This window comes from Ascaphus truei, unplaced genomic scaffold (assembly GCF_040206685.1).
Source record: "Ascaphus truei isolate aAscTru1 unplaced genomic scaffold, aAscTru1.hap1 HAP1_SCAFFOLD_2667, whole genome shotgun sequence".
NCBI classification, from domain to species: domain Eukaryota; kingdom Metazoa; phylum Chordata; class Amphibia; order Anura; family Ascaphidae; genus Ascaphus; species Ascaphus truei.
In genome coordinates this window covers 19,852-34,011 of record NW_027455607.1, presented here as the reverse complement: position 1 = coordinate 34,011, position 14,160 = coordinate 19,852, and the positions used below count along the sequence as shown (strand labels likewise).

Sequence of the window (14,160 nt, the reverse complement as noted above, 5' to 3'; positions counted from 1 at the left end):
ACAAAACTGCAGAACCGATTAAAGTCTTCAACAGTACGACAGCGTTTCTGGGGGGGCTGAGAGGGGGTCACAGGTTACACACACAGATACACACCGCGCGCACACAGATACACGCGCGCACACAGATACACGCGCGCACACAGATACACGCGCGCACACAGATACACGCGCGCACACAGATACACGCGCACACACAGATACACGCGCACACACAGATACACACGCACACACAGATACACACGCACACACAGATACACACGCACACACAGATACACACGCACACACACACAGATACACACGCACACACACACAGATACACGCGCGCACACAGATACACGCGCGCACACAGATACACGCGCGCACACAGATACACACGCACACACAGATACACACGCACACACAGATACACACGCACACACAGATACACACGCACACACAGATACACACGCACACACAGATACACACGCACACACAGATACACACGCACACACAGATACACACGCACACACAGATACACACGCACACACACACACAGTATACACGCACGCACACAGATACACGCGCGCACACAGATACACGCGCGCACACAGATACACGCGCGCACACAGATACACGCGCGCACACAGATACACGCGCACACACAGATACACGCGCACACACAGATACACGCGCACACACAGATACACGCGCACACACAGATACACACGCACACACAGATACACACGCACACACAGATACACACGCACACACAGATACACACGCACACACACACAGATACATGCACGCACACAGATACACGCACGCACACAGATACACACGCACACACAGATACACACGCACACACAGATACGCACACACACACACAGATACACGCGCACACACACACAGATACACGCACGCACACACAGATACACACGCACACACAGATGCACGCACGCACACACAGATACACGCACGCACACACAGATACACGCACGCACACAGATACACGCACGCACACAGATACACGCACGCACACAGATACACGCACGCACACAGATACACGCACGCACACAGATACACGCACGCACACAGATACACGCACGCACACAGATACACGCACGCACACAGATACACGCACGCACACAGATACACGCACGCACACAGATACACGCACGCACACAGATACACGCACGCACACAGATACACCGCACGCACACAGATACACGCACGCACACAGATACACGCACACACAGATACGCGCACGCACACACAGATACGCGCACGCAAACAGATACACGCACGCACACAGATACACGCACGCACACAGATACACGCACGCACACAGATACACGCACGCACACAGATACACGCACACACACAGATACACGCACGCACACACGCACAGATACGCATGCACACACACAGATAAACGCGCGCACACAGATACGCGCACGCGCACAGATACACGCACACACACAGATACACGCACGCACACACGCCACAGATACGCATGCACACACACAGATAAACGCGCGCACACAGATACGCGCTACGCGCACGCAGATACACGCACGCACACAGATACACGCACACACACAGATACACGCACGCACACACGCACAGATACGCATGCACACGCACAGATACGCATGCACACACACAGATACACGCACGCACACACGCACGCGCACAGATACACGCACACACACAGATACACACACGCACACAGATACACACACGCACACACGCACAGATACGCACGCACACACGCACAGATACGCATGCACACACACAGATAAACGCGCGCACACAGATACGCGCACGCACACAGATACACGCACGCACACAGATACACGCACGCACACACGCACAGATACGCATGCACACACACAGATACACGCACACACACAGATACACGCACGCACACACGCACAGATACGCATGCACACACACAGATAAACGCGCGCACACAGATACGCGCACGCACACAGATACACGCACACAGATACGCACAGATACGCGCACGCGCACGCAGATACAGCAGACACACGGGCGCAGACACACAGATACACACACTCACGCAGTGTATGACACAGATATACACACAGATATAAGCACACGCATAGACACGCGCATAGACACGCGGGCAGACGGGCGGGCAGACGGGCGGGCAGACGGGCGGGCAGACGGGCGGGCAGACGGGCGGGCAGACGGGCGGGCAGACGGGCGGACAGACGGGCGGACAGACGGGCGGACAGACGGGCGGACAGACGGGCGGACAGACGGGCGGACAGACGGGCGGACAGACGGGCGGACAGACGGGCGGACAGACGGGCGGACAGACGGGCGGACAGACGGGCGGACGGACGGACGGACGGGCGGACGGACGGGCGGACGGACGGGCGGACGGACGGGCGGGCGGACGGGCGGACAGACGGGCGGACGGACGGGCGGACGGACGGGCGGACGGACGGGCGGACGGACGGGCGGACGGACGGGCGGACAGACAGACGGACGGACGGGCGGGCGGACGGGCGGGCGGACGGGCGGGCGGACGGGCGGACAGACGGGCGGACAGACGGGCGGACAGACGGGCGGACAGACGGGCGGACAGACGGGCGGACAGACGGGCGGACAGACGGGCGGACAGACGGGCGGACTGACGGGCGGACGGACGGGCGGACGGACGGGCGGACGGACGGGCGGACGGGCGGACGGACGGACGGACGGACGGGCGGACGGGCGGACGGGCGGGCGGACAGACGGGCGGACAGACGGGCGGACAGACGGGCGGACAGACGGGCGGACAGACGGGCGGACAGACGGGCGGACAGACGGGCGGACAGACGGGCGGACAGACGGGCGGACAGACGGGCGGACAGACGGGCGGACAGACGGGCGGACAGACGGGCGGACAGACGGGCGGACAGACGGGCGGACAGACGGGCGGACAGACGGGCGGACAGACGGGCGGACAGACAGACGGACAGACAGACGGACAGACGGGCGGACAGACGGGCGGACAGACGGGCGGGCGGACAGGCGGACAGACGGGCGGGCGGACAGGCGGACAGACAGGCGGACAGACGGGCGGACAGACGGGCGGACAGACGGGCGGACAGACAGGCGGACAGACAGGCGGACAGACGGGCGGGCGGACAGGCGGACAGACGGGCGGACAGACGGGCGGGCGGACGGACAGACACACACACGTCTCACACAACTCTCACCTGGGATGCCGATTTCAGATTTAATGGCGGATCTGAGGAGAGAGGAAGCCTGAGAATTTACCCCAGTAACTGACCCAACACCACTTATTACCCCACCCCTAAAACTCACATATTACCCCACTAACTGCCGCATCTCTAATTTCTGCCCCAACCCCTCCGAGACCACTATAACTGTCCCCACCACCCCCCGCAACTACCCCAGCACCATCCCAGACCCATGCAACTACCCAAAAACATATACCTGCCCCAGCAGTCTCCACCTGCCCCAAGCAGTTCCCTGTAACTGCCCCAGCAGCCCCCTATAACTGCTCAAAGTGCCCTCTTCGGACCCCTGTAACTGCCCCCAGCCACCTACCCAGTCCCATGTAACCACCCTAGTCGCCTCGCAGCCCCCTGTAACTGCCCCCCAGACCCATATAACAGCCCCCTGTAACTTCCCCCAGCTAACACCCAGTCCCCTGTAACTGCCCCCAGCCTCCTGTCTCTGCCCCCCCCCTGGCCCATATAATTGCCCCCCTGTAACTGTCCCAGCCATCCCCAAGCCCCCTGTAACTGCCCCAACTAACCTCCCAGACCCCTGTAACTTCCCCAAGTGGCCCCCTGTAACTGCCCCAGTCCTATATAACCACCGCCTGTAACTGCCCCAGCCGACCCCCAGCAACTCCCAAACTGTCTCCCAGCCCCAGGAGCCCCCCATAACTGTCCCCAGCGTCCTGTAACTGCCCCAAGTTCCATAACTGCCCCAGCAGCATCAAAGCCCCCGATAACTGCCCTCAGCCACCTCTAATTGCCCTAGTCACCTCCAAGATCCCTCTATCTGCCCCAAGGGGCCCCCCAGCCCCCTGTAACTGCCCTCAGCCCCCTGTAACTGCACAGAGCCACCTCACAGTCCCCTTCACTGCCCCCGGCACCTTGTAGCTGCCACCAGCCACCTCCCAGCCCCCTGTAACTGCCCCAAGGGGCCTCCCAGCCCCCTGTAACTGCCCTCAGCCCCCTGTAACTGCACAGAGCCACCTCACAGTCCCCTTCACTGCCCCCGGCACCTTGTAGCTGCCACCAGCCACCTCTCAGCCCACTAACTGCCCCAAGGGGCCTCCAAGCCCCCTGTAAATGCCCTCAGCCCCCTGTAACTGCCCTCAGCTGATACCCAGCCCCCTGTAGCTGCCCCCAGCTGATACCCAGCCCCCTGTAGCTGCCCCCCATGCCCAAATAACCGCCCCCTGTAACTGTCCCAGCCACCCCAAGTGGCCTCCCAGACCCCTGTAACTGCCCCAGTCCTATATAACCACCCCCTGTAACTGCCGAAACCGACCCCCAGCCCCCTGTAAAAGCCCCTGCCGACCCCCAGCCCCCTGTAACTGTTCCCCCAACCCCAGCCCCCTGTAACTGCCCCCCAAAACCCAGCCCCCTGTAACTGCCCCCCAAAACCCAGCCCCCTGTAACTGCCCCTGCCGACCCCCAGCCCCCTGTAACTGCCCCCCAAAACCCAGCCCCCTGTAACTGCCCCTGCCGACCCCCAGCCCCCTGTAACTGCCCTCAGTCCCCTGTAACCGCCCTCAGCCCCCTGTAACTGCCCTCAGTCCCCTGTAACCGCCCTCAGTCCCCTGTAACTGCCCTCAGTCCCCTGTAACCGCCCTCAGCCCCCTGTAACTGCCCTCAGTCCCCTGTAACCGCCCTCAGCCCCCTGTAACCGCCCTCAGTCCCCTGTAACCGCCCTCAGCCCCCTGTAACCGCCCTCAGCCCCCTGTAACCGCCCTCAGTCCCCTGTAACCGCCCTCAGCCCCCTGTAACCGCCCTCAGCCCTCTGTAACTGCCCTCAGCCCCCTGTAACCGCCCTCAGCCCCCTGTAACCGCCCTCAGCCCCCTGTAACCGCCCTCAGCCCCCTGTAACCGCCCTCAGCCCCCTGTAACCGCCCTCAGCCCCCTGTAACTGCCCTCAGCCCTGTAACCGCCCTCAGCCCCCTGTAAATGCCCTCAGCCCCCTGTAAATGCCCTCAGCCCCCTATAAATGCCCTCAGCCCCCTGTAAACGCCCTCAGCCCCCTGTAACTGCCCTCAGCCCCCTGTAACCGCCCTCAGCCCCCTGTAACCGCCCTCAGCCCCCTGTAAATGCCCTCAGCCCCCTATAAATGCCCTCAGCCCCCTGTAAACGCCCTCAGCCCCCTGTAACTGCCCTCAGCCCCCTGTAACTGCCCTCAGCCGCCTATAAACGCCCTCAGCCCCCTATAAACGCCCTCAGCCCCCTATAAATGCCCTCAGCCCCCTGTAACTACACCCAACCACCTCCCAGCCCCCTGTAACCGCCCTCAGCCCCCTGTAACCGCCCTCAGTCCCCTGTAACTGCCCTCAGCCGCCTATAAACGCCCTCAGCCCCCTGTAAATGCCCTCAGCCCCCTGTAAACGCCCTCAGCCCCCTGTAAACGCCCTCAGCCCCCTGTAACTGCCCTCAGCCCCCTGTACATGCCCTCAGCCCCCTGTAAATGCCCTCAGCCCCCTGTAAATGCCCTCAGCCCCCTGTAAATGCCCTCAGCCCCCTGTAAATGCCCTCAGCCCCCTGTAAATGCCCTCAGCCCCCTGTAACCGCCCTCAGCCCCCTGTAACTGCCCTCAGCCCCCTGTAACCGCCCTCAGTCCCCTGTAACCGCCCTCAGCCCCCTGTAACCGCCCTCAGCCCCCTGTAACTGCCCTCAGCCCCCTGTAACCGCCCTCGGCCCCCTGTAACCGCCCTCAGCCCCCTGTAACCGCCCTCAGTCCCCTGTAACCGCCCTCAGCCCCCTGTAACCGCCCTCAGTCCCCTGTAACCGCCCTCAGCCCCCTGTAACCGCCCTCAGCCCCCTGTAACTACACCCAACCACCTCCCAGCCCCCTGTAACTGCCCCCCAGACCCATATAACTGCCCCCAGCTCACACCCAGCACCTGTAACTGCCCCCAGCTCACACCCAGCACCTGTAATTGCCCCCAGCTCACACCCAGCCCCCTGTAACTGCCCCTTTGGCCCATATCACCGCCCCCTGTAACGGTCCCAGCCACCCCAAGCGGCATCCCAGCCCCCTGTAACTGCCCCTGCCGACCCCCAGCCCCCTGTAACTGCCCCTGCCGACCCCCAGCCCCCTGTAACTGCCCCTGCCGACCCCAGCCCCCTGTAACTGCCCCTGCCGACCCCCAGCCCCCTGTAACTGCCCCTGCCGACCCCCAGCCCCCTGTAACTGCCCCTGCTGACCCCCAGCCCCCTGTAACTGCCCCAGCCGACCCCCAGCCCCTGTAACTGCCCAAGCCGACCCCCAGCCCCCTGTAACAGCCCCCAGCCCCCCTGTAACAGCCCCCCCGTAACTACTCCCAGCAGCCTCTGCATCAACAACCCCTGTAACTGCCCTCAGCCACCACCCTGCACCCTGTAGCTGCCCCCAGCAGCACCCGAGCCACCTGTAACTGCCCTCAACCCCCTCTAATAGCCATAGCCACCTCCAAGATCCATGTAACTGCCCCATAGGGGCCTTCCAGCCCCCTGTACCTGCCCCAAAGGGGCCTTCCAGCCCCCTGTACCTGCCCCAAAGGGGCCTTCCAGCCCCCTGTACCTGCCCCAAAGGGGCCTTCCAGCCCCCTGTACCTGCCCCAAAGGGGCCTTCCAGCCCCCTGTACCTGCCCCAAAGGGGCCTTCCAGCCCCCTGTACCTGCCCCAAAGGGGCCTTCCAGCCCCCTGTACCTGCCCCAAAGGGGCCTTCCAGCCCCCTGTACCTGCCCCAAAGGGGCCTTCCAGCCCCCTGTACCTGCCCCAAAGGGGCCTTCCAGCCCCCTGTACCTGCCCCAAAGGGGCCTTCCAGCCCCCTGTAACTGCCCCAAAGGGGCCTTCCAGCCCCCTGTAACTGCCCCAAAGGGGCCTTCCAGCCCCCTGTAACTGCCCCAAAGGGGCCTTCCAGTCCCCTGTAACTGCCCCAAAGGGGCCTTCCAGACCCCTGTAACTGCCCCAAAGGGGCCTTCCAGACCCCTGTAACTGCCCCAAAGGGGCCTTCCAGACCCCTGTATCTGCCCCAAAGGGGCATTCCAGCCCCCTGTAACTGCCCCAAGCGCCGTAACAGGGGCCTCTCCGCCTCAGCAGTCCCTCGTAATTGCCCCCAGTAGCCTCCCAGCCCCCGTAACTGCCCCCAGCAGCCTCCCAGCCCTCCGTAACTGCCCCCAGACCCTTTTAACTGCCCTAAGCACCATAACAGCAGCCTTTCAGCCCCACCAGCCCCCAGAAACTGCCCCAGTCACACCAGAGCCCCCTGTATCTGCCCCAAGAGGCCTCCCAGCCCCCTGTAACAGCCCCTGCCGACCCCCAGCCCCCCGTAACTGTCCCTGCCAACCCCCAGCCCCCTGTAACTGCCCCAAGGGGCCTCTCAGCCCCCTGTAACTGCCCCAAGGGGCCTCTCAGCCCTCTGTAACTGCCCCAAGGGGCCTCTCAGCCCCCTGTAACTGCCCCAAGGGGCCTCTCAGCCCCCTGTAACTGCCCCAAGGGGCCTCTCAGCCCCCTGTAACTGCCCCAAGGGGCCTCTCAGCCCCCTGTAACTGCCCCAAGGGGCCTCTCAGCCCCCTGTAACTGCCCCAAGGGGCCTCTCAGCCCCCTGTAACTGCCCCAATGGGACTCCCAGCCCCCTGTATCTGCCCCCAGCCCCCTGTAACTGCCCCAAGGGGCCTCTCAGCCCCCTGTAACTGCCCCAAGGGGCCTCTCAGCCCCCTGTAACTGCCCCAGCCCCCTGTAAATGCCCCAGGGGGCCTCCCAGCCCTCTGTAACTACACCCAGCCGCCCCATAGCCCCCTGTAACTGCCCCCAGCCACCCCCCAGTCCCCCTTTACTGCCCCCCGGCACCTTGTAGCTGCCACCAGCCACCTCTCAGCCCACTGTAACTGCCCCAAGGGAGTCTCCCAGCCCCCTGTAACTGCCCCCAGCACCTGCCCCCAGCTGATACCCAGCCCCATGTAGCTGCCCCACGCACCAGTAACTGCCCCCAGCTGATACCCAGCCCCATGTAGCTGCCCCACGCACCTGTAACTGCCCGCAGCTGATACCCAGCCCGTGTAGCTGCCCCTTATAACCGACCCCTGTAACTGTCCCAGCCACCCCAAGCGGCCTTCCAGCCCCCTGTAACTGCCCCAGTCCTATATAACCACCCCTTGTTACTACCGAAGCCGCCTTCCAGCCCCCTGTAACTGCGCCAAAGGGGCCTTCCAGCCCCCTGTAACTGCCCCAAAGGGGCCTTCCAGCCCCCTGTAACTGCCCCAAAGGGGCCTTCCAGCCCCCTGTAACTGCCCCAAAGGGGCCTTCCAGCCCCCTGTAACTGCCCCAAAGGGGCCTTCCAGCCCCCTGTAACTGCCCCAAAGGGGCCTTCCAGCCCCCTGTAACTGCCCCAAAGGGGCCTTCCAGCCCCCTGTAACTGCCCCAAAGGGGCCTTCCAGCCCCCTGTAACTGCCCCAAAGGGGCCTTCCAGCCCCCTGTAACTGCCCCAAAGGGGCCTTCCAGCCCCCTGTAACTGCCCCAAAGGGGCCTTCCAGCCCCCTGTAACTGCCCCAAAGGGGCCTTCCAGCCCCCTGTAACTGCCCCAAAGGGGCCTTCCAGCCCCTGTAACTGCCCCAAGTGCCGTAACAGAGGCCTCTCCGCCTCAGCAGTCCCCCGTAACTGCCCCCAGCAGCCTTCCAGCCCCCCGTAACTGCCCCAGACCCCTTTAACTGCCCTAAGCACTGTAACAGCAGCCTTTCAGCCCCACCAGCCCCCAGAAACTGCCCCAGTCACACCAGAGCCCCCTGTATCTGCCCCAAGGGGATTCCCAGCCCCCTGTAACAGCCCCTGCCGACCCCAAGCCCCCCGTTACTGCCCCTGCCGACCCCCAGCCCCCCGTAACTGCCCCTGACGACCCCCAGCCCCCTGTAACTGCCCCAAGGGGCCTCTCAGCCCCCTGTAACTGCCCCAAGGGGCCTCTCAGCCCCCTGTAACTGCCCCAAGGGGCCTCTCAGCCCCCTGTAACTGCCCCAAGGGGCCTCTCAGCCCCCTGTAACTGCCCCCAGCCCCCTGTAACTGCCCCAAGGGCCTCCCAGCCCCCTGTAACTACACCCAGCCACCCCCCAGTTCCCCTTTACTGCCCCCCGGCACCATGTAGCTGCCACCAGCAACTGAAACCAGCCACCTCTCAGCCCACTGTAACTGCCCCAAGGGAGTCTCCCAGCCCCCTGTAACTGCCCCAAGGGAGTCTCCCAGCCCCCTGTAACTGCCCCAGCCACCTCCCAGCCCCCTGTAACTGCCCCCAGCCCCTGTAACTGCCCCCAGCTGATACCCAGCCCCATGTAGCTGCCCCACGCACCTGTAACTGCCCGCAGCTGATACCCAGCCCGTGTAGCTGACCTTATAAACGACCCCTGTAACTGTCCCAGCCACCCCAAGCGGCCTCCCAGCCCCCTGTAACTGCCCCAGTCCTATATAACCACCCCCTGTAAGTGCCGAAGCCGCCTCCGAGCCCCTGTAACTGCCCCTGCCGACCCCCAGTCCTGTTACAGCCCCAAGTGCCGTAACTGCCGCCAGAGGCATCTCAGCCTCAGCAGTCCCCCGTAACTGCCCCCAGCCCTTTTAACTGCCCTAAGTGCCACCCCTCGAAGCCTCAGCCCCCAGCAACTGCCACCAGTCACCTCTGAGCTCCCTGTAACTGCCCAGTAGCACCAGAACCCCCTATATCTGCCCCAAGGGGCCTCCTACCCCCTGTATCTGCCCCAAGGGGCCTCCAAGCCCCCTGTATCTGCCACCAGATCCTTGCAACTGCCCCCAGATCCCTGTAACTGCCCCCAGATCCCTCTAACTGCCCCCAGATCCCTCTAACTGCCCCCAGATCCCTCTAACTGCCCCCAGATCCCTGTAACTACACCCAGCCCCATGTAACTGCCCCCCAGACCTATATAACTGCCTGAACAGCCCCCTGTAACTGCCCCCAGCTCACACAGCACCTATAACGGCCCCCAGCTGATACCCAGCCCCCTGTAGCTGCACCCCTGCCCCTTATAACCGCCCCAAGCGGCCTCCCAGACACTTGTAACTGCCCCTGCTGACCCCCAGCCCCCTGTAACTGCCCCTGCCGACCCCCAGCCCCCTGTACTTGCCCCTGCCGACCCCCAGCCCCCTGTAACTATCCCTGCCGACCCCCAGCCCCCTGTAACTATCCCTGCGCCCTGTAACTACACCCAGCCACCTCCCAGCCCCCCGTGACTAACCCCCAGCAGCCTCCCAGCCCCCGTAACTGCCCCCAGCAGCCTCCCAGCCCCCCGTAACTGCCCCCAGACCCTTTTAACTGCCCTAAGCACCGTAACAGCAGCCTTTCAGCCCCACCAGCCCCCAGAAACTGCCCCAGTCACACCAGAGCCCCCTGTATCTGCCCCAAGGGGATTCCCAGCCCCCTGTAACTGCCCCCTGCCGACACCCTGCAACTGCCCCCTGTCGACCCCCAGCCCCCTGCCGACCCCCAGCCCCCTGTAACTGCCCCTGCCGACCACCAGCCCCCTGCCGACCCCCAGCCCCCTGCAACTGCCCCCTGCCGACCCCCAGCCCCCTGCAACTGCCCCCTGCCGACCCCCAGCCCCCTGCAACTGCCCCCTGCCAACCCCCAGCCCCCTGCAACTGCCCCCTGCCGACCACCAGCCCCCTGCCGACCACCAGCCCCCTGCCGACCACCAGCCCCCTGCCGACCACCAGCCCCCTGCCGACCACCAGCCCCCTGCCGACCACCAGCCCCCTGCCACTGCCCCCTATAACTGCCCCATGCCCACCCCCAGCCCTCCGTAACTGCCCCCTGCCGACCCCCAGCCCCCCGCCGACCCCCAGCACCCTGCAACTGCCCCCTGCCGACCCCCAGCACCCTGCAACTGCCCCCTACCGACCCCCAGCCCCATGCAACTGCCCCCTGCCGGCCCCCAGCCCCCTGCAACTGCCCCCTGCCGACCCCCAGTCCCATGTAACTGCCCCCTGCCGACCCCCAGCCCCTTGTAACTGCCCCCTGCCGACCCCCAGCCCCCTGTAACTGCCCCCTGCCGACCCCCAGCACCCTGCAACTGCCCCCTGCCGATCACCAGCCCCTTGCCGACCCCCAGCCCCCTGTAACTGCCCCCTGCCGACCACCAGCCCCCTGTAACTGCCCCCTGCCGACCCCCAGCCCCCTGTAACTGCCCCCTGCCGACCTCCAGCCCCCTGTAACTGCCCCCTGCCGACCCCCAGCCCCCTGTAACTGCCTCCTGCCGACCCCCTGCAACTGCCCCTGCCGTTCCCCCTGCCCCCTGCCGACCCCCAGCCCCCTGCCGACCCCCAGCCCCCTGCCGACCCCCAGCCCCCTGCCGACCCCCAGCCCCCTGTAACTGCCCCCTGCCGACCACCAGCCCCCTGTAACTGCCCCCTGCCGATCACCAGCCCCTTGCCAACCCCCAGCCCCCTGTAACTGCCCCCTGCCGACCACCAGCCCCCTGTAACTGCCCCCTGCCGACCCCCAGCCCCCTGTAACTGCCCCCTGCCGACCTCCAGCCCCCTGTAACTGCCCCCTGCCGACCCCCAGCCCCCTGTAACTGCCTCCTGCCGACCCCCTGCAACTGCCCCCTGCCGTTCCCCCTGCCGATCACCAGCCCCTTGCCGACCCCCAGCCCCCTGCAACTGCCCCCTGCCGACCGCAAGCCCCCTGCCGGCCCCCAGCCCCCTGCAACTGCCCCCTGCCGACCCCCAGCCCCCTGCAACTGCCCCCTGCCGACCCCCAGCCCCCTGTAACTGCCCCCTGCCGACCACCAGCCCCTTGCCGACCCCCAGCCCCCTGCAACTGCCCCCTGCCGACCCCCAGCCCCCTGCAACTGCCCCCTGCCGACCCCCAGCCCCCTGTAACTGCCCCCTGCCGGCCCCCAGCCCCCTGTAACTGCCCCCTGCCGACCCCCAGCCCCCTGTAACTGCCCCCTGCCGGCCCCCAGCCCCCTGCAACTGCCCCCTGCCGACCCCAAGCCCCCTGTAACTGCCCCCTGCCAGCCCCCAGCAACTGCCCCCTGCCGGCCCCCAGCCCCCTGTAACTTCCCCCTGCCGACCACCAGCCCCCTGTAACTGCCCCCTGCCGACCACCAGCCCCTTGCCGGCCCCCAGCCCCCTGTAACTGCCCCCAGCAGCACCCGAGCCCCCTGTAACTGCTCTCAACCCCCTCTAATAGCCCTAGACACCTTCAAAATCCATGTAACTGCCCCAAAGGGGCCTTCCAGCCCTCTATCTCCCCTGGCCACCTCCCAGATCCATGTAACTGCCCCCAGACCCCTGTAACTACCACCAGTCGCCTCACAGCCCCCGGTAACTGCCCCAAGGGCCGTAGCTGCCCCCAGAAGCCTCCCAGCCCCCATAACTGCCCCCAGCAGCCTCTCAGCCCCCCGTAACTGCCCCCAGGCCCTTTTAACTGCCCTAAGCACCGTAACTGCCCCCAGAAGCCTCTCAGTCCCACCAGCCCCCAGCAACTGCCACCAGTCACCGCTGAGCTCCCTGTAACTGCCCCAGAGCACCCTATATCTGCCCCAAGGGGACTCCCAGCCCCCTGTATCTGCCCCCGGATCCGTCCCAGCACACTATCTGCCCCAAGGGGCCTCCCAGCCCCCTGTATCTGCCCCCAGATCCATCCCAGCACACTATCTGCCCCAACCCAAGGGGCCTCCCAGCCCCTTGTATCTGCCCCAAGGGGACTCCCAGCACACTATCTGCCTCAACCCAAGGGGCCTCCCAGGCCCTGTATCTGCCCCAAGGGGCCTCCCAACCCCCTGTATCTGCCCCCAGATCCATCCCAGCACACTATCTGCCCCCAGATCCCTCCCAGCCCCGTGTAACTGCCCCCAGCACCTACACTTCCGTATTACTGTATCTGCCCCAGCATCACCCTAGCCCTTAGATAACAACCCCAAGCCTCTCTACCTGCCCCCATCCCCCGGATATCTGCCCCAAGGTGTCAGTACCTTCCGGACTCGTCTCCCCCATGGTAGTTTCCAGCATCTCCGGCTCCAGCTGCCCCTCCAGGGGGCAAAACACGATCCTCGAGCCAAGAACTGCCCCAACCAAGGGAGTGGGGGGGTGGGGGGGGGATCCTGGGTCCAAGAACAGCCCCAACCTGGGCAGGCGGGGGGGGGGGGTAAGTAACACGATCCTGGGTCCAAAAACTGACCCAAGAACGATCTTAAGGCCACAACTGCCCCTCCCAGGGGGGGATCAAGAGAGAGTCCAGAGCAAAGAACTGCCCCTCCTGGGGGCAAAACGGACCCCAACCCCCTAAATCTGCCCCTCCCCCTTCTCCCTGGATATCTACCCCCCTACCGATGTAACTGCCCCCCTCCCCCCTTCTGTGCGCAATTACCCCCCTCCTGTCAGCATCTGCCCCCTCTACCTAGTAAATGCCTCCCCCTCTTTCCCCTCAAACTGCCCCTCTACCTAGTAAATGCGCCCCTCTCCCCTCTAACTGCCCCTCAACCATGTAAATCTCCCCCCCTCTCTTCCAATAACTGCCCCCTCCCCTCAGTATTTGCCCCTCTCCGTGTCTCTGCCCTCTCTCTCTCTGTGCCCGGCCGCCTGCTCCCTCTCTCCCTCCTCCTCTCCCCCCTCTCTCTCTCGCTCCCCGCGCGCGGCCCTCTGGGAACTGTAGTTCCGCCGGCCGCGCAAAGCCTCACGGGACTTGTGGTCCCCGACAGCTGTCAAAGGCAGCCTGGTCACGCCCACCGCCAGCGGTGAGGGAGGGAAGCCCGTGACTGGAACTACGACTCCCGGCAGGCAGCGCGGCGAGCAGACTACAGCTCCCAACAGACTCCAGTGGCAGGCCGCCGCTCCGGGCCCCGCGCGCAGGCGCGGTATGGCAGGGGAGGAGGAGGGGGTTGGTTCCAGGAGGAGGATAGATACAACGGCGCGGGGCATGGTGGGAGATGTAGTTTTTTTTCTTTTGTTT

General features: G+C 65.0%; 1 long non-coding RNA gene across 1 annotated transcript; it reads right to left on the bottom strand.

Moving 5' to 3' along the window:
* Nucleotides 1-13,527, bottom strand: LOC142481435 (uncharacterized). The gene is made up of 3 exons (XR_012795778.1): nucleotides 13,184-13,527; nucleotides 3,213-3,244; nucleotides 1-56 (listed from the first exon to the last, which is right to left on the bottom strand). It is a non-coding gene; the product is annotated as an uncharacterized LOC142481435 (long non-coding RNA).
* Nucleotides 13,528-14,160: the final 633 nt, after the last annotated feature.